We start from the raw sequence: 17436 nt of genomic DNA, 5'->3' as shown, positions 1-17436 counted from the left end.
AGGCTCCTGACTTCAGCCTGGCTCCCAATGTAGCTATTTAGGGAGAAAATTAGGGGACAGAAGGAATCTCTCTCTCTCTCTTTCAATTAAATAAAAGAGGGTCTGACACAGTAGACTAGCAGCTAAAGTCCCATATGGGCCCGGTTCTAATCCTGGCAGCCGGTTTCCCACCCAACTCCCTGCTTGTGGCCTGGGACAGTAGTTGAGGACAGCCCAAAGCCTTGGGACCCTGCACCCGTGTGGGAGACCTGGCTCCTGGCTTCAGATCAGCCAGCTCCAGCCATTGCAGCCTCTTGGGGAGTGAATTCAAGGACAGAAGATCTCCTCTCTATAATCTGACTTTCCAGTAAAAATCAAATAAATCTTTAAAATAAATAAATAAATAAATAGAAGAAATCTTGATGAGAATAAAGAATCTCAGTATCTAAAATAAATGAGAAGATGATACTATATCCATGGTCATTATAGCTGATCAGGTCCAGAGTCCAGAAACAGCTGGTCGGATTAGCCCAGTGTATTTGTTTCAACGGAATTATGTCCAGGTGTATGACTTTGGGGCCTGCATAGGACCAGCAGGTTCCCTGGCCTATATCAACAATTGGCACTCTAAGCCTGGATCTGTACACATACGCGGTGGGAACTATGAGGCAAGAGGGTCCCTCAGGTCTTCCTCTACTGTGGTGTTTCATGAGTCGGGATCTGGGCAGAAACTCAAAGCCTTGTTTAGGATTCTTTCTGCTGACCAAGCAGCACTGTGGGCTCTTTTCTCTGAAAACCAGCATCTCATTTTGCCTTGTCTTTTGGGACTCAGAGCACCACAAGGAACAGACCCTTAACAATTAAAATCCAATTTGTCCAGACGGCAAGAGCTCCAGCCCTGCAGAGTATTGGCAGCCACTTTTCCAGAAGCAAGGGCTCAGGGGTCTCGTCACCAAGTCACACCCAAGGTCATAGCCACACCACACCCAATGGGGCAATGCAAATTTGCCAGGTTTCAGAGACATCAATTGGGATGGCTGTGGGCTTCTCTGACTCAGCAAAAATAATCCTGCCCTGCAAGGTGCTGTGGGCTGCACAAACATAATATGCCACAAACCAATCACAAAGCCAAAGCAAAGCCAATACCTGCCTCGGTGGGCTAACAGGGGTGTGAGGCAAGAAGGCTGATGGTGAATTCCAGGTGGAAGTGGCTGCCAGCCTTCAAGAGAAATAAGATTTCCAAAGCAATCTTCAAAGAACCGCTCTTCACAAATGGTGCTTGTCCCTCTGGACTGCTGTGTCCGCCAGAAGCAGGAGTCTGCCTGGAGGTGCCTTTTATGCCATGTTCATGAGGCATCCGGACCAGGCAGGATGGAAGCTGCCTCCCTCCCAAGCATCCTGGGATTCAGGGCTTGGAGCACCAGGACCCGGCTGCACCTGCATCTTGCTGCCTGGATCCCATGAGCCGCTTGGCCAGGGCTGCATCCTGATCTGAGTGGATGAATGATGTATAAGTCACATCCCTACTGCTTTGACCCATATCTCTCCCCACTCCCTCTTTTGTCTGTTCTGGAGGCTTTCTAGTCAGGTATACCAATGGGGACACTTTCAGCTTTTCTATACAGAGATTTCTGAAAACATCCTTCATGGATCTGGCCAAACAGACTGGAAAATAAACTAACAGGAGCAAGCAGTGGCAGCTGACTTGAAAACAGTGTCGGACAGGAGGAGGAGGTGAGGATGGGACCCTTTAGGGCCACGTGACCCCAATGAAAGAGCCAGTGAGCCAGCAAGTGGGCGGTGGGAAAGGCTCACTTCCCTACCTCTGAGTGCTCCAGTGTTCTTTCCAGATTGTCCCCACCCATCATGGCTCCCAGCTACCAGAAACAGGTGACTTCCTTTTTTTCCTTCTTTTAAACCCAGGAAGAGGATGGGTTCATGGACAGAATTTTTTTTCATGTTGGGGTCTCGTAGGGAAATGAAGCTGCCAAGGACAGTGCTGCACCTTATTTCAGGAGGCACAGCATCCTGCCTCGTGGCTGCCACCATGTGCTCTGGGAGAGGTGCTGTTGAATTCAGATCACTGCGTTGCAAACAGGAACCCATCACGATTCTCCAGGCCATCAGCCACCACCTTCGTTCTTGATGTTGTGTGTCTAATGAAAGTTTTCTTTTTAATGACAATCGTGCTTTCTTTTTCCTTCCCATGTATGAAATGAATACGTCTTCTTAACCATGCCATCAACTCTTCACATTCTATAACATGGGTTGCAGACAATTGTCTCCAAAATCCCATTTGAAGACATGTCCCACTTGTGGGACTTAGCTGCCTCCTTCCTAAATAGAAACACTGGGCTGGGAACTTGGTGGAGTGGCTTGAGTCTCCACTTGGGTTTTGTGCTCACTACTGCATTTCCAATCCAGCTTGCTGCTCCTAATGCACATGTAATGACTCAAGTAGAGTGACTTAGAAGAAATCTGTGCCCCTGGCTTCAGTCTGACCCAGTCCTGGTTATTGTGGCAATTTAAGGAAGGAACCTAGAGATGGGAGATCTCTGTGTATCTCTCTTCTCTCCAATAAAGTGAAAATGAACACATTGTTAAGAGACACACTGGATTCCCATCCTCCAATACCTATGAACATGCCTGCAGAGGGTGTCTAAAACACAGGTAAATGAGGTCATTACGGAGGGCTATTCTCCAGCATCATGAGCATCCTTGAACAAAGCACAAACCCAAAGCACAGACAGAGTGTTGCATGGAAGTGAAGGTAGAGACCAGAGTAATGCATGGATCATCACAGAAGGCCAATGATGGCCAGTAGCCATCAGAAGCCAGACAAAAGCAAGGAACATGCTCTCCCTCAGGGTCACTGGAAGAAATTCACCAACTCCTGGCTCACCGACTTCTAGAAGTATGAGGCAATCATTTTCTGTTGTCCTGGTTGTCAGGCATGCAGTACCTTGTCACAGAGCCTGTACAACCTCCACGTGCTCTGACAATCATAGAGACCTCCCTAATTACAGCATGAATCTCATTACATCGCATACACTCACTCACCTGCTCCTTTCCTTTGTCAACTGCCACTCCAGGGAGGCTCACAGGTGCCTTCACTTTCACCCTTTGATCTTCAGAGCCTGACAGAATGCCGGACACACAGGGACCAACTGATGTTTCATTGTAGGCGAAAGGGAATAAGAAGGGAAGGAAAGAAATAGAAGACAGAGTGACAGAGTAGGAGGAAAGGAAGGGAAAGGAAAGGTAATGCAGAAAGGAAGGGGAAGGGAGGGAAGAGAGGAAGGACACGATAGGATGGAAAGTAAAGGAAGGAAGGAGACTACTGGATTATGGACAACTCTTGCAGTATACTGGTTGTGTTGGTTCTGAGCTGATGTTACAGCAGTACTGTTACCCAAGGCATTCTGAGTCTGAACATGCTCAGGGACCACCTGGTGGGTGAACAACTGAAATCAATGAGCCGTTAACCTGCAAACAGACATCTCCTGGTATGTAAGAGGCACAGTGTGCCCTCCAGTGCTCTAGCATTCCTGACGCTATGTTCCTTGGAGGAACCAATGCCATGTGTCACTCAGTCTTGATGAGCAACAGAGCTGGAATGAGGAGATGTTGAGCAGCCTGGGAAGAAGCTCGTAACGAGCAGTGTCACACGATCACAAGCTCTTTTAGCAACCAGTCTGTGTCAATATACATAAGAGCTTTCAGCAAAAAAGAGTCACGTGGTGAACGCTGACTAAGCGCTAGGTACTGCATAAAATCTTCCAAAGACCAAGACAAAGCAGATACGAATACCTCTGTCCCCCATGAGGAAGTCAAGGAATGCGGGGAAGGTAACTGGAGTGGGACCCTTTAGCAGGTAAAGGTGTGCATGACAGAGGTTCTTCTAAGAGAACTGAGACATGATTTTCATGCTGACCTCACACCTTAGTCTTTGTAGTCAATATGATATGTCTTACAAAACAGAATGAATCCTTGTCTTATGATCTCACATGGCTTGATGAGGCATTTTCTTTTTTTCTTTAAGATTTATTTATTTTTACTGGAAAGGCAGGTTTACAGAGAGAAGAAGAGACAGAGATAATGATCTTCTATCTGCTGATTCACTTCCTAGGCGGATGCCATGGCTGGTGCTGAGCCAATCCAAAGCCAGGAGCCAGGAGCTTCTTCTAGGTCTCCCATGTTCACAAGGCTTTGGGCCATCCTCTACTGCTTTCCCAGGCCACAAGCAGGGAGCTGGATGGGAAGTGGGGAAGCCAGGACATGAACTGGTGCCCACATGAGATCCTGGTGCATGCAAGGTGAGGACTTTAGCCACTAAGCTACCATGCCGGGCTCATGAGTCATTTTCAAAGTCTTAGCTAACCTAGCTGTGCAAGCTGTGAGCTCAGTCTACTTTGTGAGAACCAAGCTTGAAATTATAGCTATGAACACTTTGGAGGTGGTGACAGAGGTGGCATTAGAAGGTGAGATCTCATTTTTCCCCTGAAGGAAATGAAATTCAGGAGAGCACCACAGGAGTCCTCTCAATCTGAGACTTTACTCTGAACTTTTCAGCATCACTATTTCCTTAAGTGGTGCAGCATGCTGGTGTAAAAGCATTTGCTTTGATGTAAACAAGCTTACATTTGAAGCCAGGTTCTACTACACAGCAGTAGTGTGGATCGGTTGTCTACCTCAGTTTCCTCATCCGCAGTCAAAGATCAATAATTAAAATTCCATAAAGATCCAATGGTGTAACTTATGGAAACCGTAAAAGTAGTTCCTAGCTTGTCACTGTACCACTATACTCGCAGTACATACCACGTCACCTTAAGAAATGCATAGAAAATTGAATTAAGAGATAAATTCTTTGCATGCCAAAAGATGTTTGGAAGCCCATGCATATGTGGAGTTGTCAACAAGTTCATGGAAGACACAATACAAAAAACTATATGTGTATTTGAAAAGGTTGCATCAGAATCTCTTTTAATTCCATTTTCAAGGAACATTTTGAAGTATCATTATAGGTGCACACATATACACATGGAATATATACTATATTAGAAAACACAGTGAAGTAATAGTCCTTCCTCAACAAAAGGCATTCACTGCTCATGTCATTTTGATCATTATTACTAGTGCTGCTGGATGAATACTAGGCAATTTGCATGCCAGAACATAACTGACATGTCTCTATTGGGCCAGGGCTCTCTACTTTCCCGTCCACATAAGCAAACCACAAGGTCACCCCAAGTGGTCATCTCTGATGTCCAGGACAACTGTCCATGACACACAGACCAAGAGCCCCCTGGACTGCCACCCCAGGCAACATTTCTATGCCTCCCTTCTCTTCCTCATGACACTACAGGGTTAACACGATAATTAAAGCATGGGATCCTAATTCTTATGATATTAATTAAAGTGAAAGCTGCAGATGGTGTTTAATAACAACTTTGTCCCAGCAGGTTGCAAGGCACTTTACCTAAATCAAACATATCATAAAGTTGGCATGAAAATCACAGAAGCTGGCCCTGCTGCATCTGGCTGGGGATGCATGTTGTTCACCTGGAGTGGAAGCCACAAGCCGTTTCTATTCCTTATGCAGATGTGGCTTGAGACTGCTCCACAACGGGCTTCTACCCCACCTGCTCCAGGAACCAAAAATACAGGCGTATTGATTGCAGAAGATTAATAATGGAGCTCGAGAAGGAAAAATGGTGCAAAACACCTTTTTCGCTCCTTTAGTGATATAAATGCCTGCCACCCCTACAACCTAATTTTGTCATCCAGCACATGGGAGTATATTAATTAAAGTGACACCAAGGACGAGAAAATCTGAGTTCTTGGGGTGATGACAGGAAATACATAAATATGCGTCTTCAGGCTGTCTTGGGAAGGGAGGTGCGTTGCCAGGCAAGATCTGCATAATTCCACCAAGGGCAAGGTACAGAGGGGCCCCTTGGAGCTCTCTCCTTGGAGGTCAAGGCCAACACACACCAAATCCAAAACAATAAAACTGGACAAAACAGCAATTAGCCAATTACCTACCTCTTTGGTCAAGAACTAGACCGTCCCTTTTGTAAGTGTCCCTTGATGGGACTTGGGGAGTAGATGATATTTAATGGGAAATGTATTCTGCACACTGTTTTCAGAATATAGATGCTCCCTGACTTAGGATCTCTCTACTTCATACTGGCATGAAAATGACACCTCCTTGTTAGAAAGTGAACTTTAGATTTTGAATCTGTCTCTTTTCTAGGCTAGCAACATGCAGTCTGATTTCATGATGCTGAGCAGTCGCACTGAGTGCAGACCCTACATAGCCCCCATGGGCACAGGGGAAATGCCCTGGACACTCCACAGTGGCTTCAGGAACTTAGGGACCTTCTGTGCATTTGTGAACCAGGGTATCTGCAGTCTGCATGGGAGGCAAAGGTGTTAAGGCATACCTCTGCCATGGCAGAGAAAAGTACCATTTTATTGTGGTGGAAATTGAAGACAAATGCAGTTTGTTCATGTCTTGGCTTGGAATTAAAAACCAGGTTTGACTAAATCCACCTTCTTATACTGCTCTGATCAAATAGGAGGATTGGAAAAGTGGGATGGAACCAGCAGTGTTTCTCTGGGGGACGGGCCTGTAGGGACTTTCCTCGAGGGTCAGAGCCTCCATCTGCAGACCCTAGCCTGCTGCTTCCAGTAGCAGGTGATATGCTCTTGCGGGGCACCTGTCTCTCTAGCCTACAGAGTCCTTTCCTGGAATGGGGGACCAGGTAACCCCCAGTGAAGAGTTTTTTTTTTAACTGGCTTTAAGGATGAGGGGAGAGTGAACCAATTTTAGAGATGTTCATGTTTGCCTTGCTGTATGTAGGTCAATTTCACTGTAATCAATAAATCAGTCTCAGCAACTAGCTGTGCTACTATGTGTCCTGATTTCAGCTAACACAAGGGATGAGATTTTAGCTCGCTGAGCCATCTTCACAGTCGTTACCTGTTGGCATCTCTACCTCAACATCCAGGGACATCTAGCAGTCACCTGGACCCAACTGGACTGTGCTGTGCTCTCTCCCCTATATACCAGCTCCAGCACCATCCCTTGTTCACTCAGTCCCCAGATCGGGACCAGGCAGCCCTGCCCTCTTCCTTCTGTCTCACGTGTGGCATCCTCTGACCACGTCCTCACCGCACACTTTCTCAGATCTGTCTGCTCCTCCCAGGTCAGGAAAACAGAGGGAACATTCGTGCGGTTGGGATAAAAGAGTGCTAAGCAGAGGCAGAGAGGCACAGGTTCTTGGAGATGGACTGAGCCTCATAGATAGTGGAAGGTTGGGGTTGACCCCCCTTGCCTACTCTTGGTGCTGCCACAGGGATAACATGATCACAACACCAGTTTGCATAAAATTCATAGTTGGCATTCAGGAAATCTGCCTTTAATTCCTGTTGTGCTTCCTGGGAGAACTTTCTCTCTCTCTCTCTCACACACACACTCACACACACACGTCTCGTACTTGTTTGCTTGCTCCCTTAATAAAATGATAGAATGTCATTTGAGAAACAACAGTAGTACAGACCAGGGGAGATAATCGGGGAGGATTGCCTGTGTGTAGAGAACTGCTCTGTGTCTGTGTACAACATCTTAGCCAAGAGCCTATCGATTATTCTCCCTGCTAATGCACCTTGAAAAGCAGCAGAAAGTGGTCCAAGTGCTTCAGTCACTACACCCACATGGAAGACCCAGGTTAAGCTCCTGGTACCTGGTTTTGGTCAGCTCAAATGCAGACACTGCAGCAATTTGGGCAGTGAATGAGCAGATGAGACATCTCTCTCTCTCTCTCTCTCTCTCTCTCTCTCTCTCTCTCGGGTGTATGTGGTGTGTGTATCTGTTACCATCAAAATAAATAAATCTTAATAGCAGCAAAGCACAGCCACATGAACAAAATTCATACTGCCTGAAGGCTCTAGGTCCAAGCTCCCCATTCACCCTTTCTGCCCTGACTTCGGACACATCTACAGCTTCCTCTCGAATCTCCACTGACTCCTAGGACTACCTTAGACAAGTCTAGCAAAACAAAACCAAAAGGGGGAGGCAATCATTTCCCTGGCTAATCTACTCTTGGAATTCCCTTCTGGATCCCATGTCAGCTGAAAGCCACCTTGAATGTTTTGTTCAAAGTACTAAATTTGATTACTAAGACAGAAGATCATTCTATCAAGTTTACTCTTCAACATTCAAGTTTGAAGCCTAAGCAACCAGTGAACACGGACGACCCGGTGAAAGCAGATGGCCCTGCACCATTTGTCTGCTTTCACGGGCTACCTCTTTTGTTTTGTTTTAGCTTCAGGTAAGGAATGCTAAGAAAACTGGATCATAAAAATGGTACTTTGGAGGCCAACAGTGTACTGCAGCAAGGTAGGCTACCACCCACAGTGCCAGCATCCCATTCGTGTTCCAGTTCAAGTTCCAGCTGCACCACGTCCAACCCAGATCTCTGCTAATATGCTTAGAAAGGCAGCGAAAGATGGCTCAGATGCTGGAGCCATTGCCACCCAGGTGGCAGTGTATATAAAGTATACATATACAGGGTATATGCAAAGTATACATGGCTCATGGGTTTGGCCCGACCCATTGCAGGCCATTATGTGCACCTGGGGAGTGAACTAACAAATGGGAAATCTATCTCTCCCTTTCTCTGCAACTCCTGTAAGTGGCATTTTGTTTTCTTTATAAGCGTGATAGAATGTTTTTCCAAATGTGTTTCTTGAATTGTTTTTCTCATCTTTTATCTCTGAGCCGAATATTTTTAACTTTAGAGCAATACACTTGATAAGGTTAGGGCCTGAATTGTGGTGTTTAAGTCATCACCTGTTTCCCCTCAAGGTGTTCATTAGAAGGAGAGCCACAGCCAGGACTCAAACCCAGGCACTCCAGTGTGGAGTCAAACGCCCACGTTTCTATCAACTTTCAGAAGACTTCATGCAAGAATTTCACAGACTTTTGCACCCAAATAAGCTTGTCTTTCAAGTCAATGTTCCATGCAATTAATGAGGCACCTTCATAGTAAGGACTGGAAAGCATTTTAACAAAATGTTTGACATTCTTGAGCCCTGCCTTGCCCATCACAGGGAAAAGACTTGTGAGGAAACGTTGGTATGTAGACAACCCAAGAAGCAGAGGCTCTAGGCCTGGCCCTCAGCGCTGCTCAGCCCTGGCTTCACATGGAAACCAAACTGGTCTCGCTCAGTGGAATTTCATATTAACAAAGATTTACTTAATTTACTTCAAGGGTAGGGTGCCAGGGGAGGGGGGATTCTTCTATCCGATGGTCTGGGGCGGGTCAGGCTGAAGTTCATGAGCCCAGGACTCCAACAGGAGCCCAAGCACTTGGATCACCTCCTGCTGCCTTCCCAGGTACTTTAGTATGCAGCAGCATCAGAAGCAGAACAGCTGGGACTTAGACTAATACTCCATGACAGAATGCCAGTGTCACTGGAACTGCCAATCCAAGTTGGCTCCCACAGTGAGACTTCAGTGGGCTTCTTCACAAACCCGGAGTACAAGGGGTGTTCAAAAAGCTCACAGAAAATATGTATGGGGGCAGGGGAATAGCTAAGCCCTGGAAACTTTGTTTCCTCTCTGTGTTAAGGAGGGCTGCTCTTCAACCAGGGGAGATGTCTCCAAGGAAAGGGCCAGAAACAACATGGGAAATTTAACACAGGACCACAAGGGGAGAGGCACAGCCTCATGGGTGCCTAAGGACACAGTGGGGGTCACTGAGTCCCAGGCTGTTCTCCCCCTCAGCTGATAAGGTCCCCCATCCAGCTAGGCCACTAGAGTCTACAGACTACCACCTCCTGGGAACTGCCCTGTTCTTGCTTCTCTACCTCAGTACTATGCACTTAAGCACTTTATCTGGGCTGCATGCTCTCCGTCTCCTGCCCTCCTTCTGCACGGCCTCCTCCACCCACTCCTACCTGGTTGGCTGCTTCCCCCTTAACCCCAGGACCTCTTCCTCTCTCCAGTTTGCACTGAGCACCTCTACAATGCCCAAACATGGACCTTTCAATCTGAGAATGCCATCTCTCAAGCCTCATCTTCCCAAACCAGTTCATTTTCTAACTGTCCTGTTTTCCTTTCCAGCCCCTAGCATATCCTGTCTTGGGATTTTTCTACATCTTGCTCCATTTTCTATTACTCTTCATAAGGTTTCTAGGATGAAGACTTACTAAGAAAAGAGGTTGAACCGGTAGCAAGTCCAATGATGAGTGACCACATCTGGTACAAAGCAGGAAGTAAGCAGACACATATGGGAGACAGAGGGGAACAAAGAAGTGCCTCGTGGGAAAGATATTAATGACCCCCATTTCTAACTCTAGCAGCTGAATTTCAATATAAATTTTCCCTGGGAAAATCACACTCAACCCATAGCACCTGCCTTGTTTAAAGATCAGAATTTTATGGACAACACTTCCTCATCCATTTTGTGGGGTGATTCCTTCTACCACACTTTAAATTCACTCTTCTTATCTCCTTCCCAAGACTCCTCTTGGGCCTCTGCTATCTCAATCTCTCTCTGCTCTTTCAAGTAAAATAAAAAATCTCTGCATATCATTCTACTTAACTTATAGGTCTGTTCTGCTTTGTTTTACCAAGACTCTGCTTATGTGAAAAAACTGTTTATTCTGCTTTCCTGCCTCTCTCTAACTGTCTTAATTGTTGCACTTATCCCAGTTCAGGTATGACTGCTTTGAGCTTCCTTCTGTCCACTTTTACAATAGGACGTGTCAGCTTGCTCTTCCCTCTGGGCCTCTTCGCTGGCATGTGTGTGCTGTGACTTGCCCATGAGTTACAAAACTGCAGGTCTGTCTGCTTTCTCTCTGAATTCATCAGGAGATGAGCCATGCATCTTTACACAGCTGGTTGCAGACATCTTTCCAAAAGCCTCCTGCAGAGCAGGTTCCCAGGAAATGTGAGCTAAGGAGACATCAAACAGATGCACAGCCTCTTGCATCTCCCACGGCACAGCTCAAAGTTCAGGAATGACAAATGAGGGAAGTCCTATTTTTGAGACCAGTGGATTATAAAACATCTGATGTCATATCCCACATGACATTTTAGGATCTCCCAGGAATCTTCACGTGCATTGTATTGATTGATCAAGACTACAGTCTTATAAAAATCAAGTGCAATTAATTCTCCCATTGGACAGATGAATAAACAGACACTGAGAAGTTAAAGGTGATTGCTGGAGCTAGAATTTTTATGGAATCGCAAGACCAGTCACCACAAGAGAAGTTAAGAGTGAACACTGCAGATTTCTGTAAATGCTATGGAAAACCATCTACAGTAGAGTCAAACAGATTTTCTGCTTCTGACACCCCAAGTGTATACTAATGGGAGGCTCATTAACTGTTGATGCAAATCAAAAGCTGAGACATATCAGGTCCCTTATCCGAGGAGGAGATGTGTGTAAGACAGACCCTGGGCATGACACTGGGATCTGCAGGACATCGCTCTGCCATGTCTGCTGATATGTGCCTCTGGAGCTGATTGAAAACTAGATTTTAGAGCTCATTTTGCTTTCACGTTCAATATAGTATCAATGACTTTACAGCTGTTTCGGGGAGATAAGATACCATCCATCAGGCTCCATGCTGTTCATGTCATTTCATCTTGGGAAAAGTTGAGAGAGAGAAGAGAGAGAGAAATGGGAGGAAGGAAAGACCTGTTGGCAGAGATAGAAAGATGTAGGTCTAGTGGAACCTAATGATAGTGTCGATTTGAGGGCAGCACACACCTCAGAGGTATGACTAGGAGGGACTGATGGGAAACCTGGTGGCCAAGCACTGAGCTCTGCAAAGTCTGGGATGCAAATAACGTCTTCCTCTCCTCCAACCTCCCAACCTGTGCCGGCTTCTTCCAAGTTAAAGGATAATGATGACCTCAGCCTAGAGAAAAATGACACAGGAGGAGATCAGACACAAAGCAGGGACTGGGATAGAGGACTGCTGGGGAAGGTGGCTTGGAGGAGGGGCATTGTCCTGTTGTCTGTAGGACACATGGACTCTAATCCCAGCTATAGACCAGTCCTCAGGTCCCTTAGGGGAGATGTCTGAATAAATGACAAAGCAAGTGAAATCTGTGTGTGTGTGTGTGTGTGTGTGTGTGAGAGAGAGAGAGAGAGAGAGAGAGAGAGAGAGAGAGAGGGAGAATAAAAGCCTTTTCATCCCTTTGCATCTTTATCTCTCCCCAGTAGACGCAGAGCGTAGACACAGTGAGTTCAGTGGCAAACTGCTACAATTGGAAGGGCAGTATCTTTCACTGTTCGGTGAGGTCCCTACTATGAAATCACTATCAAGTCTGGCATGACCTCACCCCTCACAGATAGAACTGGCCAGCTTTGTGTGTTTAAGGGAGGGATACGCATAGTTCTTGACCTACTAGAAAAACCAGAGAGCAGGGCAGGGGGCCCACACTGAGGCATCCTAAGGGGTGCAGTTGGGATTCCAGGGAGTCTGTGAACACTGGAATCTGTCTGTGAAACAGAACTGAGAATGAAGAGCCATAGTCAAGCACTGGTTCCAAACCCTTGGTTGGGTCAAAGGACAGTAGGCAGAGTCTGCATGCCCTTTAAAGTCTGTGCCATGTCATGGCAATCAAACCCAAGGAAGAAATTTCATAGCAGCAAAGACTCCAAGTCCCAGCACATGCAAGGGAAATCAACAAGACCTTCACAGATGTGGTCAATGCCCTGTGTATGCAAGGATATGCATGTCCCTCCTGAAGAACCTGGGAACATCAGCTCTAAACGGCTCAGGGTGTTGCCTTGCACGGAGCCAAGCTGCCTGCCCTAGAAATTATACCCACATCTTCCACAAAGGGCACCCCCAGCCAACAACAGAAAGACATGGGTAAAAGAGGCAGCCCCCGTGCCCTAAGGGCAGCACCACATTTGTGGGGAAGCTTGGCCTCCAGAGCTCTGGTCTTGTGGGATGGTGGGAGCTCATTTTCAGTAAACATTACATTCTTGCTTAATATTTTTCTTCTGCCTTGCTCTGTTTCCCTCATTCTGCTTTGCTGGAAATACCCCTTCTACTCAATAAGCCATCTGTGCAAGATTTCCTGGCTCAGGCTATTCTCCTAGGGCTCCCACCTGGAACTGCAGCTTCCAATGAGCCATTCCTGGCCCTCAGGTTGTGGGTCCCAGAAAGCTGTTAAGGTGCACCACTGGTTCACAAAAAGCCCCCTTTAAATCCCAAAGGTCTAACTGCACAGCTGAAACTACACATCTTCTACAGTTGGCTCTTTGCAAGCCTGCTTTTTGTTGTACCTCCCCCAAGTCCTTGGGAGCCAGATTCTCCAAGGACAATTAACTTCCCTTGCTCATCAGATTCAAGCACAATTAGGTACTGGGTGTGCCATTATTTAATGGCAGGCACAGTTATCAGAGACATCGTTTTTCTGTTTCGAGAAGGAGTAAAATAAATAAGGTCTAGGATAAAACACCTCCACGGGAGGTGTTGTCTGAAGTTGAGCCTAGACAACGATTTGTCAGCTCCTGGGTCCGATGGCACATTTGAAGCTTCCCTGATGACTTTAGACTGTGGGACAGATGTCCTCTGATACACTCAAACTCCGGCACCCTGCCAAGTCTCCTCAGTGCTAAGCCTGAAATTTATTTCTAAATCCAAATATGAAATTCCAAGATATTCATTAGAAAAAGAGATAAAGTGGGACTAGGTTGGGGCTGATATTGTGGTACAGGAGATTAAGACAAGAGCTTACAACAACAGCATCCCATATCAGGGCACTTGTTCAAGACCCAGCTGTTCCACTTCCTGTCTAGCTCCTTGCTAATGGGCATGGGATGGGTCCCTATCATCCATGCCGAAGAGACCAGGACTGAGTTTCAGGCTCCTGACTTCAACCTAGCTTGCCCCCACTCATTGTGGTCATTTGGAGAGTGAAACAAGAAATGGAAAATATCTCTGGCTCTGTTACTTTTCCTTTCAGTCAAATATTTGCGAAATAAACTGGGGCATCACATGAAAAACACAGGCCAAGAATAACGAAGCTTTAACTGAGAGCAGGGTCCCAGTGAGCCAGCTGGAAGCAGGGTGGGAATGTCCTTGCAGCCAGCGTGCTCAGCACAAGGTGACCAGGGATCACTGACAGGAGGCACTGGCATGAGTCATCTTTACGATACCGCTGAAGGAGAGAATGGGAGCCAGAGCTCAGTAGCTTCCTGGATGTATTAGGAACTGGAAGATGAAGAATGGGAGCTTGACCTGGCTGCCAAGATGTTGGTTAAGACACGCACATTCCCTATTGGAGTAACTGGGTTCTCTTCCTGGTTCCAGCTTCACCTTTAGCTTCCTGTTAAGGCAGACCCTGGCAGGTAGCAAGAATGGATGAGTAGCTAGGTCTCTGCTACCCATGTGGGAGGGATTGAACCAATGAATGAGCATTCTGTTTCTGTTTATATGTCTGTTTGGCCTTTCAAAAAAAAAAATCTAAAAAATGAAAAGCATAGAAATTTGAGTTGAGAAAAGGGAAGGAAAAGAGAGATAATAACCTTAATATAAGACCTATCATGTGCTAGATGCACTCACCTAGTTGTATACTCATATAGTTGTATCTGGCTGATGTTTCTCTTAAAGAAGCCAAAGGAAGCAAAGCTAAGAATACACCTACTCACATCAGTCAATTGCCAAAGTCTGTATGATTTCCCCCTCACCAACATTTTATTCTCCATAGTTTTCTAGACTCTTAGTTGGATGGCACCTTCCAGGGAGACAGAAGGTTTCCACCCTGAACCTGAGAGTCCTGGAGATAGGGGTGCTAAGGAGCTGAGCTGTAAATGCAAAGGTGGACACGGAACATCAACAAGCTGCAGAGAACATTCCGGGGAGCAAGAGCTGTGAGAGTGGCAAGGGGGAAAGGAGGACATGGTCTGTTTGCAGACTGCAGAGATCAGAGAGCCGTGAACAGCCAGAGGCACAAACACTCCGAATGCTGAAGGGAAGGATGGTGCTTGAGTCTTCTCAGACACCAAAAATTAACGCCAAACTACAAAAGAAAGAACCTAACCAGACCATGGGCAGACAGGTTGCTACTTCGTCACTTGCCTCATCCTAACACCCCAACTCTGATCTGGACCAAAGAGAAACAAGGTCTGGAATGTACTTCTTGGTGGAGGAGAGGGAATGAAGTCATCCTTTTTCACGGAGATTTCCATGGGAGGTAGAAAATGAAAAACCTACTTTGTGCCAAGAACAGTCACCCTCTCAGGCCAGGTGTTCCAGGAAAAACCCTTGTCTGAAATGTGTGTGCAGAGAAGTACTTACTCCAAGGGAAAAGACATGAAGCACTCGTTTCTTCTACACACACACACACACACACACACACACACACACACACACACACACACACAACACTAATCATGCTTCACTCTGGCCTGTTAGAATACCTAGAAGCAGAAATTAGAACCTTAGACGTCTGAGAAATTAGCAGCTCAGAACTCAATGTCTGCCAATGCAATTGAAGCTTGAGTCCTTCCCCAAATGGAGGCCTATCTAGTAACTCCCCACAGGTGGTTTCTGCCTTTGTTCCTCTTGCTTCCCATCTCCACTTGGGTCTGAACTTTATTTTCATCCTCTTTGACAACCTTTGAGACTCAGCAGCCTCCTTTTTCTCTTGCCTCTGGCTCCTCTCCATATAATTCTTACTGATGTTCATCGGAAAGGCAAAGAGACAGAGAAAACACTTTATCTGCTGGTGCACTCCCCAGACACCCATAACAGTCAGGGCTAGGCTGGATCGAAATCAGTAACCAGGAGCTCTATTTGGGTTTCCCAAGTGGGTGAAAGGGAATCCAAGAACTTGAGCCATCACCTACTGTGTCCCAGGACGTACACAGCAGGAAGCTGAACTGGAAATAGCACTTGGATGTGAGAGTCGGACATTCCAACTGACAACTTTAAATACTGTACCAGAAGCCTGCCCCACCCTCCCAGTCCAACAGTTTGCTCAGATTTACCTCATCCTAAAATGGTCATACTAAAAAAAAAAAATCGCCAATACTCCTCCCACTTTACCCATGCCACCACTGCCTTTGTGAAGCTCCTGGTCATCACCTCTCTCCTTCCCTGCACCACTCCAGTTGCCAGTACCAGCGCAGCCTTCTGGCATCTTCAATTGGGTTTTACACTCCTTCACACTGAAATGATACCCTTGGCAACAAACTTCCTCTCTCTGTGGATCCAGGGGAAGGAGCATCCCTCAGCTGAGTCCCAGACTGCTGCCTAGTGTGGGTTATTAGAGCTAATCTGCACCTGACAGAAGAGAAAACAGGTTGAGTATACAAGTGATTTAATTTGCTATTTAATCCGGAATTCTCTTGAGCTCACAAGCCCCATGACAACAAAACCCTGACACTTTCTTATGGCAATCGTGGTGGCAGTGGTACCTGCTGCTGATGAGGGCAGTTTCAAATTCACTCTCCCTGGGACTCTGCTATCCACTCTGAACTGCACCTGTTTCTTCCTCTACATCTCCCACAAGGGTATCATCTCGTGTTCCCTAGGCCTCCCTATCCACAGACCTTCATCTTTTTTTTTTTTTTGCCATAATCTTCATCTGACTTCTATTCCAGGTTGGTCCAAATGCTCTATCTTTTCAGGAACAATAGTCTCCATTGGGAATCTGTTTATGGACACACATCTTGGCGGGAAACTCCTGAAGTTGCTGATGTTAGCAGTCATGATTCTTCCAGATCCTAGATTAAGAGGTGAAGTCTTTCAGCCGTTTCTCAGTCCAACACAAAAGGGTGTGTAAAGCTTTCCTTTGGAAGTAGGGCTAATTGAATTGAGTGCTAAGGCATCAGTGCTCAGAGGGAGGTATGGCAGCAGAACCTTCCAGTCAGCAATCAGGGAGGCTCTGGTCTGCTGAGCGAACAGGGCAAGCAGGGTATGGAAGTGGACAAGGCAAGACCGTGTCCAGAGGAAATGCCGCACTGCTGGCTAAGGAGAAGGCATAAGAGGTCTGACTCCATAAACAGGGGAGAAAGTATCCATGAATATTATGGAGGCCCATGAACAAACCACCTGTAAGAGGCACACATTCTGGTCTCTAGTCTTTGTGGTGTTGCATGAAGGCCTTGAATGTGATGGGCCAAAGTAAAGGTAGTGGGTTACCTTATGTGGTCATTGAGGGGTCCTGCGGGCCTGAGACCCCACTATCAAGACACCTAGTGGCACTTAGCACCAACCTACTCCTCCTTTTGGTGCCCAGGATGGTGTCATTAACCAATTCTGGGAGACCCAAGAGGACCCAGTCATGCAGAAGTGCAAATACCAGGACAAGTGAGTATGGCCTGGACAGGGTAAAAACAGAGGCAAGGAGACAGAGCAGCAAGCAGATTTAGAAACGCAAGTCCAATCACCTCCTCAATCCTCTTCCTTCCA

General features: G+C 46.5%; 1 protein-coding gene across 1 annotated transcript in view; it reads right to left on the bottom strand.

Moving 5' to 3' along the window:
* The window catches only part of GRID1 (glutamate ionotropic receptor delta type subunit 1), a 650606-nt gene that overhangs the window by 58021 nt on the left and 575149 nt on the right, over positions 1–17436 (bottom strand). The window lies entirely within an intron of this gene.

The sequence above is a fragment of the Ochotona curzoniae genome, unplaced genomic scaffold (genome assembly GCF_017591425.1).
Source record: "Ochotona curzoniae isolate NIBS_2020 unplaced genomic scaffold, NIBS_Ocur_1.0 scaffold_4763, whole genome shotgun sequence".
Classification (NCBI taxonomy): Eukaryota; Metazoa; Chordata; class Mammalia; order Lagomorpha; family Ochotonidae; genus Ochotona; species Ochotona curzoniae.
The sequence above is the reverse complement of the archived record's forward strand: the minus strand, read 5'-3'. Positions and strand labels throughout refer to the sequence as shown.